Raw genomic sequence first — 14,869 nt, 5'->3', positions numbered from 1 at the left:
CAGCAGGAAGAAAAAAAGCCTTTCACAAATGTCGTGCTCCATTTTCATTTTTTTCCGAGGTGCTATTTTCCCTCTCTGTAATTGAATTCATTCACTGTGGTGTGTACAGCCCTTCCACCACCCGACTCCCTAACGCACCTCTACAGTACAAAGTAAAGGCCATATTGTTGTGAGGCTGCTGTTCTGACGGTAACATCAGTACTGGGTCTTGTGCAGCATCCGTCTGCTATAGCAACTGGTTGACATATATGCCTCATATGATTCTGGTTCTGTAAAAGCAGAAGTAAACATGGTCTTTTACTGTACTATGGGGAGCTAAAACGATTCCATCTATGGTCAGGGTAGCTTATAGAAGGCAAGTAAACATGGTCTTTTGCTGTTCTATAGGGAGCTAAAATGGTGCCATCCTTAGTCTGTGTTGCTCCTTGAAAAGGCTGCGTGCATCTGCTATGGCAGGAGCACCCAGTGGCATTCCCTCAGCGTTGACAAACGCTGCCTCAAGGCTAAGCTGTTATTTGGATCTGGATCGGGACGAGAGGAGTTGATCGACTGAACGGAGGGAGGGGATGGAACGAGGAAACGTATCGACGGGTGCTATTGAGCGGGAGGAGGAAGAGATTGGGAGGGACATGAGAGTGGAAACTCCCTCCTTCGCCCCAGCCTGGGAAGCAGGCGTGTCTGGCAAACATTTACCCAGAATCTCTTTGAGCTAACAGAAACCCAAGGAGACGCACATTCCTGTCGCCGTCTCCCGCCGTTCTGCGAATGGCGTCCTCCCCCCCTCCTCCTTCCTCTCGTGTCCTTCACCTCCATAATCCTCCAGCACTCACTCCCAGGTGGATGAACGTTAGCGAGAGGAAAATATAAACACGCAGGTATCCGTGAACAGCATTGACACAGTTGCAACTAGAGAACGACGCTTTCGCTTTCGAGACTCCTTCGAGTGGGACATAATCATCCTCTCTGAGGCTCGACGAGCAAGCCAAGAGGAAGTCAAGCAAACCAGGAGGGGGGGGGGGGGGAGCCAGTTGACGTCCCTTTTAAGAGCTGTTTGTGTTGACGTTATTGGGGCGACCTCCTAGTTAGAGAAGAGTGGGTTGAATAGCTCAACAGGTCCACCACCCCTTCCCCCCCCCTCCCCACTCCAACTCAACCCCTCCCCCCACAGGGTGGCGTTACGAACAGTTGTGAGGGCAGGGGCAGCTCAGTAATGCTAAGCCTCGTCACAATAGGAACCGGTTTGTGTCCGCTTGATTGGACTCTCGGTTGTCTGATGTCAGTGCAGCTGCTTGGATGACACAAGACTAGATTTGTTTGATGTTTTTCCCCGAATAGGGCAGAGTGTGAGTGTTATCGGCCTGGAAGGTGAGTAATGTGTCACTGGAACCGCCTTCTTTTCAGACCCAGCCGAATGTTGTGGAAAGCCAATAAAACGTGGCCCCGGACCAGAACCTTGGTTAGCAACAGCTGAGATTAGAGTCAATCTGAAAAGAACTCAGGCCTCATATTCAGCCAGACGCTTGCGATATTCGCCACAACGTGAGAGGAGGATGAGTCGAACTAGCCTCTCCATCTTCAGTATCAGGGTCAGTTACCGTAAACATCAGTCAGGCTCGGGCGCCACGTCATTCAAGTGGGGCATCAATTACCTCGGTGCCTGTCCAGTAAGTACACTGAGCTGTTACATTTGCCCCTGAGGCAACCTGTGAGTGGGTTCCCTACTGGGGCTTTTTTAAAAGCCTATCCATCTCACCCCACAGCATGGCTGGGAAAGGAAGGTCTGGCGTTCTGACACCACTGCGAGTGCTGAGTCATTATGTATGCATTATTCAATTTTAAATGCCAATGATGGCCGGCTTCTTTGCCCCTGGAGTGTTGACAGGCTAGTGAGTGAGGGGGACAAAAGCTCCCTGCTACTCAAAGTAAACTGCTTAGACTTGGAAATTTGGTCTCTGGACTTGGCCGGGCAAGCGAGAACCTTTATCGATGGAAGCAGAAATTGTGGGTTTGACTTCTTTGGTGTAAGTTCTCCAGGGGGTATGAAAGTGTTTTTGTTCACGAGAGAAAATGTGGATCGGTAGCAGGTGGAGTTAACGGGTAGTTGATCTGACATCTTTGTTCTAATGTCCTTGCTTGTCACTGAGACATTAATGCTCTGATAAAGCCTCTCTCGTATGTGGCCGTGGACTGAGCATGTGTGGAGGTTGTGGCCTCCACGCCAGTCTAGACAGCAGATCATGAAGTGGGGTTTTCTCCACGATCGGGCCGATTTTATACCATATTAGCTTAGGCCTCTCTCGAAACAGCTGTATCTCCTATGATAGTAGCTCTTCTGAAGCTAATGCAGAGTTACCGTATCGCTAATCCTTGCTCGCGATGCGTCAGACTGTGTGGAGATGCTGAAGTTCAAAAGTTACTCGAACGTCCTTCAATCCCTTTAATTTACCTTTGCATCTCTCTCTCTCTCCTCCTGTCGCTGTCGCTGTCTCTCTCTATGGCTTTCTATATCTATCTATCGCTCTCTCTATATATATATATATATATATATGTATATATATTATATGTTTGCTGTTGGTGACTAGCAGTCGGAGTGGTGTCCAGACTGAGGCTGTGTGGACCAGGAGCTGCAGACGCATGCCTTCCGCTTTGGCGACCCCTCTCACAGGTCACTTCAAAAGACACCGGCCCCTCCAGCACTACCCAACACCCCCACCGCAATCCGATTAGAACTCTCAGTGACATTTCTGGAATGCCTTCGGATTTCAGGAAAAAAGAGAAAAGGGTTGAGTGGATGAAAGAGAAGAACCAGAGAGCGGAAAAGGGAGAGCGAAAGGAAGACGTCTGAGAAATACAGGGACAGGAACTAGAAAGCGTTTTGAATATTGATCTATTTCGAGGTTCTCCGACCTCCGACGGGTCTCTTTTGTCTCTGCGTGAAAATACAGAGTAGATGCGCCGCGAAATCGGTCGACCGTCGATAATCGTTATTTCCTGGAACACAAATAAAACAACCACCCCGGCCCAGTCGTGTTTCAGTTGACCCAAACACAGCGTAGAGTGGTACAGGAACAACAGTGGCGACGTTGTGTGTATTTCTATCCGTGTGAGAATGTGTGGTTTGAATGGAGCGAACTGTCGACTGAAGGGCTGGAACTAATCCCTCCACTACTACACTCCAACCTCCTAATAGGATTTACTCAGCAGAAGCAGAAGAAAAAAAAGAAGAAACTTTCAGAAAATCTCAGCTTTATGAAATATTTCTCAACATGCCTTCCCTTTCTTAACGTCGGATTCATTCATAATTCAACCTTTATCCGTTAAAGTGTCTCTTTGAACCCCCCTCGCCCTCCAACGTGGCACAATCTACCAGCTATTGAGAGATTAATGATTGAGGAGGCCAATTCGAGTCCCCTGTCCCTTTCCCACTCCTGCTTAGTAATTCCATCTCCAAAAGGGTTAATGGAAAGTTCCAGATATGCTTTTGTTGCGGTGTATATTGAGGGATATAAAGAAGTTGTTGACACCGCAGGTTCTCGGCTTTGTGGCTTTGTGGATACATTTTCCGAATTTAGACGGCAACTTGATGTTCTTTTCGCAAAACGGTGTGAATCGGGGCCGCCAACGCCCATATGATAAGTCGGCGCTTCTAAAAATGTTCTCGTCTGCTCAGGAATTAATCCGGTGTTGTATTGCTTTGCTTTGCCAAGCTGATGCCCTGATTTCCAATGGTACACCTCTCCCTCTGGTTTTCTAAGTCACTCCAGGAAGTGCATGGAAGGTGATGGATGGACAGAGATAGACGGAAGGAGTCAGACGACAAGGAGAAATTAAATTAAAGAGGGAGACCGTGTTGGGGGGGGGGGGGGTAAAATAACCGAAAGCACATTTTGAGCTTTGTGGCAGCCCACTGAAGCTGTCAATGTGGGTCTTTACCACTTTATGGCCTTAACCTAGAGATGGTTTTACAGCCGGAGTTCGTAAAGGCCGAAAGACACTCATGTATAATTAAACGACTGCTTTGCATTCATAACTGTAGACTTTGACATCACTTTTATTCCCAGGATAAAAAGCTGTTTTTTTTAATTGCAGTACTGTGGCTTGTAGGCTGGAGGGGGGGATTAGACAGTTCAACTTTCTGAAGTATTCAACTTTCAATATCACAAGAAGCACTTTGTAGTCGTTTGGTTCCACACCAGTTTTTTCACTAGTTTAAACTGGCTAATGCAACATACAGTATGTTGTATGAACTTAGCTGGGTAGCTTTGGTGTAAAATGCTTAATTAGGCGTGACGTTGCGCTGTTTGCTCCATCTCAGTCAACCAGGGAGCCTGTAATCCTCCTACAGCCCAGAGCCAGGGACTCCGCCTGGGAAGAGTGACCTGAGAGCCTGGGCGGCTGAGATGAAAGGCCAGGGGAGAGTAAACAACCCTCCCAAAGGAGAGGAGAGAGAGAGAGCGAGAGAGATGGAAAGAGATGGAAAGAGAGAGAGAAAGGGAGAGAGAAAGAAAGAGAGAGGGAGAGAGAAATAGAGGGAGAGAAAGGGAGAGTGAAAGACAGGGAGAGAGTGGAAACAGGGAGGGTAAAGGGAGAGAGGGTTCGTGGGCACATCAGCAGTCCTCAATGCAGGGGTCACGTCGGGGTTAGAGGAGTGCTCGTGGCTGAAAGAGACAGGTGGGGGAAAAAAAGATGTGTGTGTGTGAGGGCTTGCGCGCGTGTGTTTGTGCTTGCATATGTGTGTGCGTGAATGAGTGAGGGAGTTTGTGTGTGTGTGTGTGTGAATCTGCTTGCATATACTGTGTGTGTGCTTGCATATGTGTGTGCGTGAATAAGTGAGAGAGTTTGTGTGTGTGTGTGTGAATCTGCTTGCATATACTGTGTGTGTGTCCCTGCAAACACATCTTTACCACAGTATGTCTATGCCAATTAGTTCTCCCTCAGGAAATCACATTCTCAACAGGGTAGTGAACGATCCAGCTTCCTGCATCAGAAGATACCATGCGGTCCTTCATTAATCCCTATGTGGCACGGATTCCAACAAGTCCAGAGGCTGCCTTACCATAGAGAAGCCTTCTACCCAAGACCCAGGATCACTGTGTGGTGTAGGCCTCTCAAAAGCACTGCAACTGAAGCACGGATTCCCAGGGGTCCCTGAATAATGAAGAGGGCCCTCCCCATGGGATCGGAGAGGACCTCAAGTCGGAAGCGTGGTGCTGCACAAATGGCAGGAACATTAGCTCAAAGATCGATCAGCTGAGAGGGCAGGAGGCGCATCCGGCTGGCCATCCCCCTGCCCTCCTTCCTCTGTGCGTGTGTGTGTGTTAAAGGGGTCTAGGATACACTCTCTGCTTTCTAAGGGCACTTAGTCTGGCCTCCTACACAAATAACAGAGACGCCCTCTCTCACACTCAGACCACAGTTCACCTTAGTGCTTCTTCTCTCTCTTCCTCCTCCTTCCCTCCTTTTCCACGTGGTCCTCTTGGGGATAGGTAAGGCTGCTGTCCCACTTCTCCACATTGGCTACCAATCATCGTCTCCGCACACGCGCGCGCGCACACTTCAGAGGATCCAGGTGTAGCGTACCTTTGTAGCATCACACAGAGACTGCACAGGTTTTTACTCTAATGGATCCAGCCCCTTCTGAAATATTCAGCCCTTTTCTTAGGAAACATTTGATTAAAACCCATGAATATTTTAGACGACGACCCCCTAAATAGTGCAGGAACACTTGAAAAATTCAGGGACATCTAAACTTGTGTCTGTCCTTTGCGAAAGAGGGAGAGATAGAGAAAGAGAGAGAGAACAAACTATTAGTCAAGTAAGGGGGAATCAGAACTGTGGATTTTGAACAGATTACCAAGAATGAAGAAATAATAGCCTTTCCATTGTCAAATCAGTAACTTTGCTGAAAGAGTTCCTCTCAAGTCTTTGAAGGCTGTGCCTGAAATTTCTCTTCTAATTCGACAGTCAGCAACGAACGAGGATATATTGTCTCTTAATCTGCTGGAAAGCTGTGTCCTTGATTGTTTCTGAAGCGATAACGTGGCCTCGAAACAAACCCCCAATCTCTTACCTCCCACCCACACACTACGCACGCACCACCAGACCATCAGAGATACGTTTGTATTGTGTTTTCTTATGATTTGAGGGATACTTAGGCGTAAGCGATGCAGAGTTATTTTTGCAGCATGTCTCCACTTTAAAGGGAGTGGGTCTTCAGCGCAGGAAGAGGTTCGTTTTGTAAATGAACCTTATTACCTCTTGACAGAGTGGAGAAGGTAGGAGAGGGGGGTGAGACAGTTTCCCTGCTCCTGAAATGAAGGGCCTGACTGAAGTTCACCCCTCGTTATTACGCATGTGTTCCGGCGTTTCAAATCGATGAAATCGAAGTCTTGTAGATGAGATTATTATTATGCGCCCGGAGTCCATCTGCTCCGTACTATGATCTATAAAACACCCAGAATATTCTTTGAGAATCTCCCTAGTCCCTGTGTTAATTTCGAACCAGTCGTGCAGGAACTGTCGACGTCGGCTTGAGGAGGATGAGACTGGATACAGTGGTGCCTTTGTGTTGTTTGCCTAATTCAGTATACAATGTGTGGCCCTGGGCCCTATTGTTGTACTGTATGTCACACCCACACGCCCATCTCCTGTCGAGCCATTGTCCTATATAAGGCCAAACCTTCCTGTTTGGAATGGCAGGAGGCCGTTCAACTGGAAATGTTGTTATCGTGTGGCTCGTCCAGTTCTACCGAAGGCGGTTCAACTGTAAGCGGTGTCCTCATTGGCTTGTTTCCTGTCCTCAACCTGGGTTGTTGCCCTGCAATACCAGGGCATTGTTGTCTCTTGGCTCGGCCGTGTCTCTGGGCTGTTGGCATGTCTTGACTGAGGAGTTTTGTTTGAGGGAAGAAAAACAGCTTTATCGTTTTATTTTTATTTTTACTACCTTGAGTTGAAATGGATTTTGTTTTGCTGCCTTAGGAACTCCAATCTTCTGTTGAGATGGAGTGAAATGTTGACCCTAAACGTGCTCTCTCTCCCTGCCTGAATAGGATAATTTTTTCCCTCAGTTGCCTCAATTACTTGCTGAGATTGCCACTTAACCTTTCAACCTCTTGTAGAGTCAGCGTACGAAACAAAAGGGCTCAGGCCCTAGCCGTCAAGCTTCCCACCGTCAAAATCGTCTTAGCTTTACACTGAATTGGATACGAAATTCATATGAAGATCTCGAGTGGTTACTGTCTCATCCAGTGTTCTTTTCGTTGTGACGTTTCCAAGGGAGAGCAAATCCGCAGATTGCTCACCTTTTCGTACTTTTTCTTTTGAAGAGTTCTTGTGGAAAGCTTTGTGAAGCTCTTGCTGAGAAGTGCTGGAATATGCTCCCTTCTCGTCCTGCTTAAAATATCAATCTCCGGTGACCTATTGGTCCTCCCCTCTGAACAAAATAGATTGATCGTTTCTGTTTTCCACCTGAACCTTCCGTTCCCGAGTCAAGCTGCCTAATTCATTTCTCAAAATGAATATTTGGCACAGTGAATAAACATTAACAGACGCTCAATGGAGAGAGTGCTCCAGTCCCCCCCCCCCCCTCCTGTAACTCTGCCAAGACGGATTTGGCTCTGAGAAGCTCCTCTAAGAGCTCTTGTCTGTGGCTGCTTATTTTCTGCTCCGTCTTTGTGTTTGGGTCCGGCCAGTGCGTCTCCATAGAAACAGCCGAGGAGGGGGCAGAGAGCGTGGCTATGCTTTCGTGCACTCACAGGGTGAGACTAAGGGAGAAAGGGAGAACGAGCGGACAGCCAGTGCTGGTTGGGGGGGGTGGAGATTAGCTTATGTCACGATTAACACGAGAAGGATAAAGGGGTGATTTCTGTATTTGTGGCTCAGAGAAAACATCCTTGGTGTATCGGATGGTATGGCAGAGAGTCATATGGTGTGTCTCTCTCATCTCACCGAGATGAAGTGATAGATACGCCATGAGGAATTCAAGAACCTGAAGTAAAGTAGCTTTAGAGAAAGGAAGGCGACAAATCGGTACATGCTGAAACCGATAAGGAGGGAGTATGTGTTGAATGGGAGGGAGGGGTGGCCGGGAGGAGGGAGAAAAAGAGAGGGAGGTATGGAGGAGGGTTCAGCGGGTTAAAACCGCCAGTGGTTTTCCCTGCTATCATCCAGACTGCCGTGTTACGGTAAGCCGGCGCTGAATAGCCCGAATTAGCAGCAGCTATCTGCCGCTGAAAGGATAGGCTGTGAGTCAGCCCCTTTACTGCAGGGCCAGCATTTCATACACCCATCCACCTCCCCCTCCTCCTCCTCCTCCCCCCGTCACACTCTTCTCCTCAGCCCTCTCTCTCTCTTTCTCTCTCCCTTTCTCTCTCCCTTTCTCTCTCCCTTTCTCTCCGTTCCTGCTGACCTCTTCCCTTTCTTTTCATCGCCTGCCATTAAAACATGTCATCCTGTCTGCTCCGTCGTGTTGACGTTTTTTTTCCCCCATGTCATTCTTCTCCTTCCCAAACCAGAACGTAGAACGAACCTCTCGCTAAGACGGTCCGTTACCAGAAGGCAGTTTGTTAGCAGCACAACACGCCCAGGGACCTTGAAGAAGATGTAATGCTACCGGCCTCCCACACGCGACGGCACGGGCGCGCGCGCACCGAACGTCGCAAAACACACTCGCGAGGGCCTTCCAATCCGAATCGTCTCCCGGCGCTCTAAACGGTGGGAGGCGTCGAGCTCCTCTTCTTCTAAAGGACAAACCGGGCGGCTGTGTCAACATTGGCTCGTCTCATTCGCACGCACCTCAGGAGATGTCATCTCCTGCAGGAAGCAGAGACACTGAGATGGCGGCTTACAGCATGTGCTGCGTTGTCGGTTGGAGCCGGCCCAAAGAAAAAGTTTCTGTACACACACATCCACTCGTGGGAGACCACTGCTCATACACACCGTCTGGCACCAGACTGGCACACGCACGCATGCAGTCTCGCTTCGGATAACACGAGGAAACATTACAAGGCAGAAACTTCTTTCAAAGTAGACCGTTGTGTCTCTCAAGAATGTGGTGTGGAAGCTGTTTCCTGTCGCCTCACACTGCAATGAAGACTAGATTCTTGACCAAGAGGGAGTTACCCCAAGTGTTGTGTTGAAATGGCAGCCATCGTGATTCGATAGCTGTTTTACAGAGCTATTTAAGTGACTCTTTCTTGTACCATCAGGAGTTCAGATACAGGAGTAAAGCTACACATACTAGAACTAAACCATACTGAGCTAAAGGCTTAGACTTTCACCAGTGTTGTTTCAGTCTCCTCGATCTACAATAATACTCACCATGGTACAGTAGTAGGTGGTTTACACTACAGTCAGTGGCTTGCCAATGACTTACAATATTTTTGGCATCTACTGTGTTGGAGCTAGCATCCAGCACTCCCACATATCAAACCTGTATACCCACTCATCCCCCTCTTCAGAGCCTGAGGATGAACAGTGACTTCTCTCTTGTTTATACTGTACACGCACACACGCACACACACGCGCACACACACAGGGCTTCACAGCAGGGCGGTGATAACAACATATGTTTTCACACAGGACTGCATTATGAGGATGTCAGAGGGTGGGGAGACAATCTTTGCCAGTACATTTGGAGGGCAAAAGGCCATTGTGAATCCTATGGGGCATCTGTTTCACTCAGCCAAAACACCGACGTGGAATACTGAGTCGTTGCAATAACCCTGTAAGGGAGCTCTTTTGGGACAAACATGAACCTGCACTGGAGATCTAAGAGCCACTCTCAAGTCTTCCACACAGCTTTGTCACTTTGCTGGGGAGACCTGAACCAGAGTCAAAGAGAACCTCAGGGTCCCACGGTGTCACTGAGTCACAGACAGGAAGAGGAGGGTGGCGTCACATCAAACGAGACGACGACACGAGACCCCCAGGACGTGCCAGGCAACAGCCTGTCTGGGTTTTTAGGTCAGCTGTAAGCATATGGCGCTCCAGCAGTGCTGAGCCACGCACGCCGTCTCTACGAGGGAAGGTGAGCTCCCAGGGTCCCGGCAGGGGAGGCCGCGGCGTCCTTTAGCCTCCCCGCTAACAGAGTGCTATTTTTGGAGCTAGCGCAGCGGCGGCGGTGGCCCTCGCTCTCTCCCACCCGGCTGTAGTGGGGACGGTGGATGCTCATTAGCTACTTATAGTAGAGGTCGAGCGTTACCAATAAAAATAACGGCCATAGTGGTATCATTGATTTAGCTGTCCTTTTATTTTATAACTTTAACTTAAAGTGTTTGCTACAACATTTGGTGGAAAAGTCACACGCGTGTAAAGTCATTGTGTGGTTGTCATGACGGCGTGCCTCTGCTGTTGACTCGTCGGTATGGAAGATGGGGGCGTGTCCTTCAGCTCGACGTGAGCGGGGGTGGGTGCGTGTGCATAAATGCATTGGCTTGATATCCAATACCCATCAGTCCTTTTGTGCTCCCGCAACCATGCCTTGGTTGTGCTGATTGCAGTGATATGTATCTGTTTGACCTCACATCCTGCAGGGCAGGAGCAGCAATGGGATGGGGAAATAAAAGAACAGAAAGGGAACTCGAAGATGAGATTGAGAATAGAGGTGTGCTCTTTTCGGGAGGTGATGGGGGGGGGGGGGGCGGGGGGGAGGGGGAATGCCAAATGGGGTGTTTTCGCCAGAGTTCTCTGTACTTCCATGTTCAGCCAAGGGACTGGACGGTCTGGTCAAGCAGAACTCGCTTGGAAAGAAAAACTGATCAAACAAGTACATGTAATTCATATGCCACGGATCGGGTTATGGTCGCACAAACTAACCCTTCAAGGTCTCTATGTCTTGCTTGTTTTTGTACCTTCTGGCAGTTAGCAGATCAATTAATGCCATTGATTGGCCGGGTAGTCCACACACCAGGTGGTTCTGGCACAAATGATGCTCTCAGGCAATCACTGCAAGGCTCTCGAATGCCAAGGCTATTTATCTTGATCTTTATTAAGGATCTATTTAGCATTCTCCCTCAAACCTCACCATCATTTCACTTTGACCAATATTCTTGGGGATAACCCGTTACCAGCTTTTAAACGTAAGTCACGAACGAAGATAGCATTAGCAGTGGTGCCAGTAGTTTTGAAGTCCCCCATCCTTTCCCAAACCCTGAAAATCAATTACATTGCCTGGGGGGTATGCGATACATTTCCCTGAGCAACAGGGGGCCTGAATGTGGATCTGTTAGCATTCATACCTTTTTTTTTGGGGGGGGGGGGGGTTGTTTCACTCAATGTGACAATTGAGCAGCTTTGCGCCTCTTGGAATATTAGCATTCACTTGTTATTGCTGCCTCTGGGCCTCAAATCTATTTTTGGCGGGGCGGCTTGGCAGACAATGGCAGGAGCAAGAACAACAATCAAGTGGTATTCATTCTCCGGGTCTGGGACTCAGATAAAAAAGCACGGCACACACAGAGCTCTCAATGGAGGCATCTGTTCTTTGTTCTAAGGTCCAGCTAAGTGCCTGTTGACCTACTTGTGGGGAAGGTGTTTTTTCTAGTGTGCAGCCAAAGCTGTGTTTCGTATTTTTTGATGAATAGGGAATAAAGTAGCCCTTCTCTGGCTGAGTTGGTCTGGGTCCGTTGGTATTCCACTCTCCTATTGCACCCTCTTACACTTATCTCTCTCTGCAATATCACTGCCCTCCCCATGCATTCCTGGGCCTCGTACGAGAGTCTGAAGGTGGCCATTAGAAACAATGAATCAGGAAATGCATTCCACAGGGGCCAAACTGTGAAATTGCATTCCGGCTCCAATGCTAGTAGGCATTATCAACGTACACATTTTCAATCGAGGTTGGATGCAAGAGTCTCATGTCGTGTGAAGCCTTAAGGTGCTACCAATAACCTGTAGAGGTGAGTGTGAGGGCGCAAGCTGTGATACCTGGGGCGAGCGGTGTGTCCCCTGATAGGTCATTACAGTTCCTGGAACACAGGCGAGTCGCAGGTAGGTAGGGTCTGCTAGCATTAGCGTTAGCATCATTCTCTCCCAGAGACAGGACATGGAAGTCCCCTCTGAATAAACAGAGCCAGTCCGCAATATGATGGTTGTTTAAGGCACGTAAATGTATTTGATTAAGACGAATTGCTGCAGGGAGAAGTTGTATCAGTGGCTAACCTCACATCTCATTTCAGGCAGAGCTGTGACTAATGAAAAAAGTTCCACTTACTCACATGTTGATTGCGAAATGAAGCCAGTTTCCATGGAGATTTCTGATTTGGCAAAATCTAGATTGTCTGTGAGACCAATCCTTGGGAGCTGATCATTACATTAGCACGTCTTTTGTTTAATAGATGCTGCCGTTGATTGCTTTTATCTGTCCTACTTGTCTGTTGGAATGTGTAAATACTGTAGATAACAGACTAAAGTGGGAATCTGTTGTGGAAAGCTGCACCAGTAGCTTGTTGTGTTTTCCTTCAGCCCTGGGCCAGATCGCAACAAAATGAGCTTGTGTTATCTTCCTAATGGCACAATTTCAGTGTCTTCATTCTGCACTGTGTTTGTGGGATTGTCAGTCTCAGATTTAATATCCTCTGGCGCTCACATGGCTAACAGTCATATCTCTCTCTCTCTCTCTCTCTCTCTCTCTCTCTCTCTCTCTCTCTCTCTCTCTCTGTCTCTCTCTGTCTCTCTCTCTCTCTCTCTCTCTCTCTCTCTCTCTCACACACACACACTTTCTGTATCTCTCTCTCTCATTCATTCACACATAATATTACTTCTCTTTATCTTTGACACGCACACACAGATACTGGATAAAAATAATATTCCCTAACTCATCCCCTTGCTAATAGCCATCATTCTCTAGCATGTCTCAGATATACATGCCTGTAGTTAATCTTTAATTGTATTGGCAGAAGCAAAAATAACTTTAGGGATTCCAAGCTTTGAAAGAAACATCTTGTTCATTTTCCTCATCAGACTGAAAAGCATCGTAACTTGGGGAATCATACAAAAGAATATGGAGGACTGGGCCATCTGGTTGTTGGTATGTGGATCATAATGGGTCGGTTACTCACTGGAGCTAAAATGGTGTTGGTGACAAGCTATTCTTGAAGAGAATTCGTTCTGGTTGTCACAACCATTTTCTAAAGGATGTTCCATGTCTTGCTTTTGACTGTGACAGTTTATATACAGGCATAGCACATTTTTTTGGTCTGCCATCCTGTTACTGAACTCTGGTTTCATACTAGATTTACACTCAATAGGTAGAAGCGTTGTTGAAGTAGATGACTCAAACCTTTGGAGACTACTTTATAGTTCCTTCCGAACACTTTCTAAATCCTTGGAGTGCTGTCCCGTCGTGTTTGACTGTGGAAAAATCACCCACTCCTCTTGACAAGAATTGTAACACTTTACAGAGAGAGTAAGAATAACATTGGAAATACAGGTCAGCCGCTGATTCTGAATTCCATTTTGGAGTTGACTCAAATTTGCATGTTGATTGCTTTAAGGATTTTTATAAAACGTTTCCCCATTCCATGAGGTTTCTCTGACAGCCCATTGGTGTTATGAGTGATTTACATTTTATTCATTTAGCAGATTATTTTATCCAAAGAGTCTACAGTCAACAGTATCATTTGACGATGTTACTTCAAAAGTTTTAAACCGAGACAATGTGAGCTAACACACAATCTCAGCGTCAGCATACTGTAGCCTCTTCACCCTTAAACTGAAAGAAAAATTGAATCAAAAAGAAGGTATTTTGCCACATCTATTTGAACGTCGTCAAAGAGTATATAGAAGTCAATATAAGTTTGTGACGTCGTCCCTCACAGCACCATCACCTCCCTAAAATGAAACAGAAATGGAAGTCAGCTTCAAAACAGCCCCTTGACTCTTTAGCTCTCGTTCCCCATGTGGCGATGAATACCTTTTTCAATCTCCGTCTCACACGCAACCAGGGCCTCGGAACGATCCATTATGCTCCTCAGAGAGAACGAGGGAAGTGTAGCTCAGGGGTTTGAGCTGTTACAATAGCTCCCTCATCCACCTTCCTCCAAGGCTCCATCCTATTTGCACACCACCATTTGTTGTTGTTGAGTGAACTCGATTGTTTTTCTCGGAAAGCCCTTTTGCCTGGTCTGGTATAGTGCACATATCAAGGATTTATGTAAGGCTTCTACCCCAGAACTCGACTCTGAAACTAGGACTACTTCATGTTTGTGATTGAGTATGTATTATAGGTTGTGTATGTGTTCCATTTAACTTGAACAACCTTCAACTGTTTTACTTCTTAGAATCGCCTGGTCTTCCTTGTTATACACTGAGTGCCGTTAACTCTCAATGGAGCCAGCAGACTATAGATTAGACCTGTCTGCCACCTGTCAGGAACACATTTCTATTGGTTGATTAGCAAGCACAGCTCAGTGAGAATGTTGAAAAGCACAATAGTGCTCACTTAAATAACTGTGCAATCTGGCTTTTATGCAAAATACCTCATGTTGTGCTGTTTGATTGCACAGAGCTGGTATTGTGACTAATTAATGATTGTTTACCTGTAATTCCCAATATGCAGCGATTCCGAGTGCTTTCTTTTGACTGGATGTGATGCTATGCGGAAAAGAACTGAAACAAGGTTCGGAACAGGTCCAAGTTTGAGATTACACTTTTCCATTTAATAAAAAACATCCTTTTCAGGGCATGAAAAGTTAATAGTTAGTACATTTAATTGTGACCAAAGACACAGACTTCACACAAACACCCACACACACACACAAAAACTCTCTCTCTCTCTCTTTTTCACACAAATGCACACATACAAGCAGCACATACAAGTCTAGCCCCCTACATATTCCTATCTAACTCTTCGTATATATATTTCTGAAAC

The sequence above is a fragment of the Hypomesus transpacificus genome, chromosome 21, assembly GCF_021917145.1.
Source record: "Hypomesus transpacificus isolate Combined female chromosome 21, fHypTra1, whole genome shotgun sequence".
In the NCBI taxonomy this organism is placed as follows: Eukaryota; Metazoa; Chordata; class Actinopteri; order Osmeriformes; family Osmeridae; genus Hypomesus; species Hypomesus transpacificus.
The sequence above is the reverse complement of the archived record's forward strand: the minus strand, read 5'-3'. Positions refer to the sequence as shown.